Below are 10998 nucleotides of genomic sequence, written 5' to 3'. Positions count from 1 at the left end.
TAGTCATCATCGACGGTGGCGTCTGGCTCCTGGGCTCCAACGCCTGGTCGCAGCAATCGAGTATAGAAAGGGGGAAAGGAGGGAGCAAAGCAACCGTGAGTACTCATCCAAAGTACTCGCAAGCAAGGAGCTACACTACATATGTATGCATTGGTATGAAATGGAATAAGGATATCCTATGTGGACTGAACTGCAGAAAGCCGGAATAAGAGGGGGATAGCTAGTCCTTTCGAAGACTACGCTTCTGGTAACCTCCATCTTGCAATAGGAGGAGAGAGTAGATGGTAAGTTCACCAAGTAGCATCGTATAGCATAATCCTAACCGATGATCCTCCCCTCGTCGCCCTGTGAGAGAGCGACCACCGGTTGTATCTGGCACTTGGAAGGGTGTGTTTTTATTAAGTATCCGATTCTAGTTGTCATAAGGTCAAGGTACAACTCCAAGTCGTCCTGTTACCGAAGATCACGGCTATTCGAATAGATTAACTTCCCTGCAGGGGTGCACCACATAACCCAACACGCTCGATCACATTTGGCCGGACACACTTTCCTGGGTCATGCCCGGCCCCAGAAGATCAACACGTCGCAGCCCTACCTAGGCACAACAGAGAGGTCAGCACGCCGGTCTAAATCCTATGGCGCAGGGGTCTAGGCCCATCTCCCTTTGCACACCTGCACGTTGCGAACGCGGCCGGAAGCAGACCTAGCCTAGCAGGCGTTCCAGTCCAATCCAGCACGTGCCGCTCAGTCGCTGATGCCACGAAGGCTTCGGCTGATACCACGACGTCGAGTGCCCATAACTATCCCCGCGTAGATGGTTAGTGCGTATAGGCCAGTAGCCAGACTCAGATCAAATACCGAGATCTCGTTAAATGTGTTATCTTGAAATAACTGCGAACGCCGACCAGGGCCAGGCCCACCTCTCTCCTAGGTGGTCTCAACCTGCCCTGTCGCTTCGCCACAAAGTTTCACTCAGAGGGCCGTCGGACAAACGTCCTTTTCGGACCCAATCCGTGAATAACTCGCGGGTACTCCTACGAGCCGACCCGTCTTTAGTTACACAAGTATCATATATTATGTATATAAGTATATTACCCGTGAACTCCCGAGTGATCACGGCCGATAGTATAGCATTGGCAAGACGACAAGAATGTAGGGCCACTGATGGTAAACTAGCATCCTATACTAAGCATTTAGGATTGCAGGTAAGGTATCAACAAGTTTGTAGCAAAACAATGACAGGCTATGCATCATGATAGGATAACGGAAAGCAGTAACATGCTACACTACTCTAATGCAAGCAAGTATAGAGAGTAGAGTAGGCGATAATCTGGTGATTCAAGGGGGGGCTTGCCTGGTTGCTCTGGCAAAGAGGGGCCGTCAACACCATAGTCGATCTAGGGTACCGGCAGCAGTCTCGGGGTCTACCGAAAAAAGTAACGGAGGGGGGACACAATAAATAATAGAGCAAACAAAGTAATCACAAAGCATAACAGGACAATACGCGGTGCTAGAGGTGACCTAACGCGGTAGATGATACCGGTGAAGGGGAAAATATCCGGGAAAATATCCTCGGTGTTTCGCGTTTTTGGACAGATGAATTGGAGGGGAAAGTTACGTGTTCGCTATGCTAAGGGATGCGTGACGGACGAACGGGCTGCGTATACGGATTCGTCTCGTCGTTCTGATCAATTTTCATATACAAAGTATTTTCATCTGAGCTACGGATTATTTTATATTAATTTTTAAATTTTTTAAATCATTTTCTAGAATCAACAGAATTAATTTAATACTAAAATACATTTCTGACGTCAGCATGACGTCATCACGACGTCAGCAGTCAACCAGTCAGTTGACTGGGTCAAACCGACGCGTGGGTCCTACTGTCATTGACTAAGACTAATTAAACAGATTAATTAGTTTCATTAGTAATTAGGTCAACCTAACAAAGATTAATTAAGTTAATTAGTTCATCAACTAATTAATTAATTAATTAATATTTAAATTTTTTACTTGTTTATTTATCTATTATTATTTTTATTAAATATCTTTTTTTTCGTTCTGGGGCGTGGGCCCGGCATGTCATTGGCCCAGAGGGCCAAAGGCTGGTGCGGGCATCGGGTGCTAGGCGCCGGGCCACGTTTAGCGGGCGCGGCCGCCCGACAAGGCGCCCGAGGGGGCGGCGAGGCCGTGGCGATGCGGGCGATCGCCAGAGGGGGACGCCGGTGCTGTGGAGCAGCAGTAGAGCCACCGCGGGGCGGAAGCGGGGCAACGACGTGAGGAGCCGAGGATGCAACAGCAGGTGGGGCAAGTAGTGGTGGCGGAGGCGGGGAGCGAGGCTGGTGACGAGCAGGCCCGCGGGCGTCAGAGAAGCAACAGCAGGGGGTGGACGCGGTCAGGGGCGGCGACGCGCGGTGGAGCGGGGCGGAGAGCGTGGGCACACGCAGCGCGTGCGGTGGGGCGTGGGCATGCGCCGGCGAGCCGGGGCATGGCCAAGCGCGGATGCGCGCGCGCAGCAACAACGAAGGCGTCCGGCGCCAGGAGCAGGTGCAGGCGGGTAGCGGAATCGGGCGCGCGGGCGTGTCGCGCGCGCGGTGAACGGCGCCGAGCAAGGAGGAAACGGGGGAAGGAGGAGGAGGGCGGAGGCCGTGGCCTCACAGGGGCGTGTAGGGACAAGGCTGCGGAGTCGGGGAGGGAGTCGAAGACGACGTCGATGGGGAGGTAGTCTGGCGGGGAGGTCCGTCGAGGAGGAGGGCGGCGAGGCGTTCCGGCCGACGGGGATCCGGGGGCGACGGGGTCGGCCCGATGCGAGGCGTCGTCGAGCGGGAAGGTGAGGTGAGGGGCACCGGAGCCAGATCCAAAACGGGGGGGAACGAGAGAGAGAGAGACGTGGGGGCGAGTGGGGTTGACCGGTTAGGGTTCGGTCGTGGGCAGGGGGCCATATAGGCCTGCTTAGCTAGGCCGGCTAGCACAGCGCTCTGCTGGGCCGTGGCCTAGTTGGGCCAAGTGGGTTTTCCTCTTTTTTACTTTTCTGTTAATTTTCTTTTTTTATCTATTTCTTTTCTGTTTTCACTTTAGTTACAATTTATTCTTTGTTTAGTAAAATATGACAATAGCTCCAACTTAGTGTTTCAAAACAATCCACTACCCTAAAAGTTTTACCTCAAAATAAAATAGTTTATGATTTTTTTAAAATATATCAAAGGCACTTATTCAATCGTTTTAACTACCGTTTAAATCATTTTAGAGTATTAAAACATTTTATAAAAGTGGGATTTCCTCACCTCAATTAACTTTGCATTACTTGGCACAACCCGGACATTTTAGTTTTAAAGTTTGAAAACTTTTGTTGTTTGCCTTTAATTCAATTTTGAATTTGAATCATTTTTGAACTAACCCGAGATTAGCAACTATAATCGAGGTGACGTGGCATAATTAGAAGAGGATCACTGTAGCTTAATTACCTGGGCGTCACAATTCTCCTCCACTACAAGAAATCTCGTCCCGAGATTTAAGAGGGGAAGTGCAGGGAAAGGATTAGGTTACGGAATTCTAACGGGTCTTGTTGGTCTTGGTTACTCTTCTCAAAGAGGTCGATCCATTAAGTTGATCTTCTCCAGGTCATCATGATGAAGTCGGCATCCTTTCTCCGGGAACTCCATCGTACTTATGAATAGGTAAGGGGCAGGTCGATAACAATAGGATGCCTACGAGGGGAACAATCTGGGGGTTAACCCATGAATGAGCATAAGATTTTCTCTCGAGTTGAACATATAAAATACATCGAGAGTGAGGTACGAAGGTACAATAAGAGGTTCCAAGCAGATAGATAGTTGCTCGAAGTCTGAAGCAGAGTGAGAAAGGGGTTTTAGAGCGGCGAGAGTAAGTATAGCGTCTGATACCAGAATAGAGCACTAGGAAGGTGGCCCGTAATTTAATATGAAGCCAAGCATGGGGAATAACCATTAGAAACAGGATTGTACAGGTGAGTCAGGTTTCGATCATGTGGAACTGTGGGTTATGGGCCCACCATGTGGGTTAGAAGTAGGAAGGGCGATGACGTCTTGCATGATCATGTAAGCAAGGCATGTCAGAGGATAGCCTATCAGTTATGTTGACTGCATCGTTGGTACCAAGGGCGAGGGACAAAGAGAACCATTTTCCTGCTCGTTGAACGAGGCGGACCAATAGGCAAGTTCTCGTCCATCGGTGGCTACCGGAATGTCATCAACAATAGTACAGGGTCTTGCTGACAGAATTGTACATCAAGACATTTACATAAACAGGAGAATATTACTGCTTAGATCATATAGATCACAAGAAAGGTTAAACCAAACAATGGAAAGGAAAATGTGTTAAAACACATATTTCAGGGGTATATCCTTCACAAGGACAAGCAGAGCATGATATCCATGACATGATAGATAGTAGAAAACTCTTTAGGTTAGGGGAAGAATTTTCATGACATTACCCATACAGCGGTGTTTGGATAATCGAGCAGGAAACATTTAGCATTGGGCTTCAAACTTTTTTGTTGAAAATCGGAGTACCATAGACATGCTTCGAGATAGCATTGACATGGCCGTCAAGCAAAGATTACACTTCGGATACACGAAGGATCCATCAGGAACAACTTGTAGAATAAGCCTTACAATTTCCTCATGGAAGAATGGATAATCTTGCTAAAAGGAAGAACTATAACAATAGGCCCTCCAGCCAGGTGTGCTAGGCATGGCATCACCTTACCGGGTCATATAAAGACCAACGTTATAACTCTTGGAAAATGAGTTCCAACCATCATATCTGACCGGGATCCATATCTGATTGGTGTCAGGATACTTCAGACTCAGGATGCCTGAGAAGAAAAGGTGCAACACGATTTGACGAGATGACATTGTGAGATTCTCAGAAATGATCTATGGAAGTGAGCTTCGAAACAAGAGTTCTTCAGTAAACCAAGGAGAGGATGAGGAGGTGGCTGATAGGCTCAGCAACAAATCATCGAGATTTCTAAAGGATTGATTTCCAAAATTATGTGAACAAGGAAATATCATTTGTCGGATCAAATGATATAATGATGTATGCTCGAGGGAAACATACACAACTGAACAATGATAGAAGGGTGCACCCAGGAATCTGGACTAGGTAGCACAATCAATGTTCGAATGATGATTCAATAAGCAATAGACTTAGAATGAAACTGTAGACCAATAACTTCAAAGCAATAGGGTTGCTAGAAGTTTAGAATTTACACATCACAGACCATTTGCCGGTATTCCTGTTAGAAACAACACGGAGACCAAGAAATGAACGCAAAAGGCGAGAGATATTACTATATCAAGAATTCTCAAGAGGTGGTAAAATTACCACGACATTCTTGACATAAAAGGTGGTAATATTCCAAGGTAAAGAAGAACAAATGCTGGATAGCAAGGATCTGAAGATATAACACAAAACACGAATAAGTTTGTGTTGAACGGAAGGCAATAAGGTGGTCGAGGATAACACAAACCATTGAGGGGCGAGGATGGTATTTCTCATCAAGAATTCGATATATAACTTGGAAGAGCTCAGGATGTTGATGATGACCACGACACATTTGTCGAGAGATTTCATGAAGATGTAATCGGTTGGCGATGACATCAAGTCAAATGATGATGCAGCGAAAGTCAAATAATACTTGAAGAAGAACTCATAAGAAGTTATGCAGTTTCGTGGTAATCCCGAGATACCAGAGGGGGTAATACTCGATGACAGATCAAAGTAGAGGTTGGACTGGGGTATTTCTCTACAAAAGACAAGCGCTTAAACTTGCACGCGAAATGGTATTTAAAGGAGAACATGGTCGGAACCACGATTGCAAAAGGCCAGATCCCAGATATAAGATGAACTTATACCAAAGGAATAATTTAATTTAAGAGAAGCTTTAACGATAAGATCTACATCGTGTCCATGGGCATGAACACAAAGTTCAAGGTCGACTCCCACTTCTCCAATGCATAACCTTTCATTCACTTCTCACTTTTGAAGAAGTTGTAGTGTTGAAATTTCATCTGGCAAAATACCAGAAGTGTATGACTCGTGAAAACTTTCGAGTTCACACAGTTTAGAGAAGGCATATGTTCAACCCATAGGGGCTTCTTAGAAACATATACCACAAGTTTCAAGGGTAAATATCACAAGCTCGAAAGTAGAGCAAGGTTGAGAAAGTACATGATACAATTTACCAAAGGCATTATGTATCCGAGGGAAGGCTCACAAGGTTATTGAATATGAAGGACGCTGCCGGATAAAATCCATTAAAGGATCTACCGGTCCATAACAGAGCTGACGTGAGCATCGACACACAACCAGAGGAAGTAACAATGCAAAGGCATTGGATTATGGAAAAAACTGACTAATCCAGAGCTCAAATGCAAAGGAATTATGATGTTTAAATCAAGGGATCAGAAGCGATGTTCTGATTAGGGATGGATAAGTCGAATAGCCTTAGGGGTACAATCGACGGCAATTGGATCTGTTGAGAACCAGCTCATGTTTAAAATGACGTCTGAGCCGGAAAGATAATTTAAAAGGATCAACTGATGATTGCGCGCATTCGCATTCATGTTGAATCAAAGGGATCAAAATGACGGTGCCTAAGGATACTAACGAATATTGCCAGACATATGGAAAGCATCCATCATGCAAGCAGACAAGTATTGCAGAGCAATAAGCTACTAAGGATTTTTGGAGGATCGAATAGTATTTCGATGACCATTGTGAAACACATGAACAACTGGGGGATGAGCGGATACTTGATAAGTGCGAGAATTATCCGTAGGGGTATTCAGGTGACAAAGAACAATAAGGCAGTAAGCCCAAAGGATTATCGAAACAACGACGAGTATTACGGGGTGTCTTGTAATAACAAGACCAACTGGGAATAAAAGTAAGAACGACAAGTGTAAGTATTTATCCATAGGGATTTTTCGGTGGTAGGGAATTGCAAAAGCAACAGGCACAAGGTCTAGAGAAAATATCGGAGGGTATTGTCAGAATCTTCTGTTGAAGCAGTCGACCATCCGTAATGAAAGGGTTCTCCGGCAGGAAGTGGTAACGAGAACCTAGAGTTAGATTTTAGCAAAATCATTTAACCCGAATAGAAGAGAGATCAGAGTCCCAGGGTAAGGATCGAGGAGTAAAAGATCCTAATACCACCCAGATGGCGATGTGGGCCCGTAAGGCACACAGCCATGTTAGTAAAAGTTTTTTTGTAATGTCTAGACTCAACTTCGGCCAAGGAGCATGGAAGGGGGATTCCTACAGGCAGTCGGCTCTGATACCAACTTGTGACGCCCCCGATTCAATCGTACACTAATCATACACGCAAACGTGTAAGATCAAGATCAGGGACTCACGGGAAGATATCACAACACAACTCTACAAATAAAATAAGTCATACAAGCATCATATTACAAGCCAGGGGCCTCGAGGGCTCGAATACAAGAGCTCGATCATAGACGAGTCAGCAGAAGCAACAATATCTGAGTACAGACATAAGTTAAACAAGTTTACCTTAAGAAGGCTAGCACAAACTGAGATACAAATCGACAGAGGCGCAGGCCTCCTGCCTGGGATCCTCCTAAACTACTCCTGGTCGTCGTCAGCGGGCTGCACGTAGTAGTAGGCACCTCCCGAGTAGTAGTAGTCATCATCGACGGTGGCGTCTGGCTCCTGGGCTCCAACGTCTGGTCGTAGCAATCGAGTATAGAAAGGGGGAAAAGAGGGAGCAAAGCAACCGTGAGTACTCATCCAAAGTACTCGCAAGCAAGGAGCTACACTACATATGTATGCATTGGTATCAAATGGAATAAGGATATCCTATGTGGACTGAACTGCAGAAAGCCGGAATAAGAGGGGGATAGCTAGTCCTTTCGAAGACTACGCTTCTGGTAACCTCCATCTTGCAATAGGAGGAGAGAGTAGATGGTAAGTTCACCAAGTAGCATCGTATAGCATAATCCTAACCGATGATCCTCCCCTCGTCGCCCTGTGAGAGAGCGACCACCGGTTGTATCTGGCACTTGGAAGGGTGTGTTTTATTAAGTATCCGATTCTAGTTGTCATAAGGTCAAGGTACAACTCCAAGTCGTCCTGTTACCGAAGATCACGGCTATTCGAATAGATTAACTTCCCTGCAGGGGTGCACCACATAACCCAACACGCTCGATCACATTTGGCCGGACACACTTTCCTGGGTCATGCCCGGCCCCAGAAGATCAACACGTCGCAGCCCTACCTAGGCACAACAGAGAGGTCAGCACGCCGGTCTAAATCCTATGGCGCAGGGGTCTAGGCCCATCTCCCTTTGCACACCTGCACGTTGCGAACGCGGCCGGAAGCAGACCTAGCCTAGCAGGCGTTCCAGTCCAATCCAGCACGTGCCGCTCAGTCGCTGATGCCACGAAGGCTTCGGCTGATACCACGACGTCGAGTGCCCATAACTATCCCCGCGTAGATGGTTAGTGCGTATAGGCCAGTAGCCAGACTCAGATCAAATACCGAGATCTCGTTAAATGTGTTATCTTGAAATAACTGCGAACGCCGACCAGGGCCAGGCCCACCTCTCTCCTAGGTGGTCTCAACCTGCCCTGTCGCTTCGCCACAAAGTTTCACTCAGAGGGCCGTCGGGACAAACGTCCTTTCGGACCCAATCCGTGAATCACTCGCGGGTACTCCTACGAGCCGACCCGTCTTTAGTTACCACAAGTATCATATATTATGTATATAAGTATATACCCGTGATCAACTCCCGAGTGATCACGGCCCGATAGTATAGCATGGCAGACGGACAAGAATGTAGGGCCACTGATGGTAAACTAGCATCCTATACTAAGCATTTAGGATTGCAGGTAAGGTATCAACAGTTGTAGCAACAATGACAGGCTATGCATCATGATAGGATTAACGGAAAGCAGTAACATGCTACACTACTCTAATGCAAGCAGTATAGAGAGTAGAGTAGGCGATATCTGGTGATCAAGGGGGGGGGGCTTGCCTGGTTGCTCTGGCAAGAGAGAGGGGTCGTCAACACCATAGTCGAACTAGGGTCGCCGGCAGTCTCGGGGTCTACCGGAAAATAGTAACGGAGGGGGAATACAATAAATAATAGAGCAATCAAAGTATCACAAAGCATAACGAGACAATACGCGGTGCTAGAGGTGACCTAACGCGGTATGAGATGATACCGGTGAAGGGGGAAACATCCGGGAAAATATCCTCGGTGTTTCGCATTTTTGGACAGATGAATTGGAGGGAAAAGTTACGTGTTCGCTATGCTAGGGATGCGTGACGGACGAACGGGCTGCGTATACGGATTCGTCTCGTCGTTCTGATCAATTTTCATATACAAAGTATTTTCATCTGAGCTACGGATTATTTTATATTAATTTTTAAATTTTTTAAATCATTTTCTAGAATCAACAGAATTAATTTAATACTAAAATACATTTCTGACGTCAGCATGACGTCATCACGACGTCAGCAGTCAACCAGTCAGTTGACTGGGTCAAACCGACGCGTGGGTCCTACTGTCATTGACTAAGACTAATTAAACAGATTAATTAGTTTCATTAGTAATTAGGTCAACCTAACAAAGATTAATTAAGTTAATTAATTCATCAATTAATTAATTAATTAATTAATATTTAATTTTTTTACTTGTTTATTTATCTATTATTATTTTTATTAAATATCTTTTTTTCGTTCTGGGCATGGGCCCAGCATGTCATTGGCCTAGAGGGCCAAAGGCGGGTGCGGGCATCGGGTGCTAGGCGCCGGGCCACGTTTAGCGGGCGTGGCCGCCCGACAAGGTGCCCGAGGGGGCGGCGAGGCCGTGGCGATGCGGGCGGTCGCCAGAGGGGGATGCCGGTGCTGTGGAGCAGCAGCAGAGCCACCGTAGGGTGGAAGCGGGGCGACAACGTGGGGAGCCGTGCGTGCAACAGCAGGTGGGGCAAGTAGCGGTGGCGGAGGCGGGGAGCAAGGCCGGCGACAAGCAGGCCCGCGGGCGTCAGAGAAGCAGCAGCAGGGGGTGGATGCGGTCAGGGGCGCGACGCGCGGTGGAGCGGGGCGGAGAGCGTGGGCACACGCAGCGCGTGCGGTGGGGCGTGGGCATACGCCAGCGAGCTGGGGCGCGGCCTAGCACGGATGCGCACGCGCGCAGCAACGGCGAAGGCGTCCGGCGCCAGGAGCAGGTGCAGGCGGGTAGCAGAATCAGGCGCGCGGGCGTGTCGCGCGCGCGGTGAACGGCGCCGAGCAAGGAGGAAACGGGGGAAGGAGGAGGAGGACGGAGGCCGTGGCCTCACAGGGGCGTGTAGGGACGGGGCAGTGGAGTCGGGGAGGGAGTCGAAGACGACGTCGATGGGGAGGCAGTCCGGCGGGAAGGTCCGTCGAGGAGGAGGGCGGCGAGGCGTTCCGGCCGACGGGGATCCGGGGGCGACGGGGTCGGCGCGATGCGAGGCGTCGTCGAGCGGGGAGGTGAGGTGAGGGGCGCCCGATCCAGATCCAAAACGGGGGGGGGGACGAGAGAGAGACGTGGGGGCGAGTGGGGTTGACTGGTTAGGGTTCGGTCGTGGGCAGGGGGCCATATAGGCCTGCTTAGCTGGGCCGGCTAGCACAGCGGTCTGCTGGGCCGTGGCCCAATTGGGCCAAGTGGGTTTTCCTCTTTTTTACTTTTCTGTTAATTTTCTTTTTTTATCTATTTCTTTTCTGTTTTCACTTTAGTTACAATTTATTCTTTGTTTAGCAAAAATATGACAATAGCTCCAACTTAGTGTTTCAAAACAACCCACTACCCTAAAAGTTTTACCTCAAAATAAAATAGTTTATGATTTTTTTAAAAAATATCAAAGGCACTTATTCAATCGTTTTAACTACTGTTTTAATCATTTTAGAGTATTTAAACATTTTATAAAAGTGGGATTTCCTCACCTCAATTAACTTTGCATTACTTGGCAC

This window comes from Triticum urartu, chromosome 2 (assembly GCF_003073215.2).
Source record: "Triticum urartu cultivar G1812 chromosome 2, Tu2.1, whole genome shotgun sequence".
NCBI classification, from domain to species: domain Eukaryota; kingdom Viridiplantae; phylum Streptophyta; class Magnoliopsida; order Poales; family Poaceae; genus Triticum; species Triticum urartu.
The sequence above is the reverse complement of the archived record's forward strand: the minus strand, read 5'-3'. Positions refer to the sequence as shown.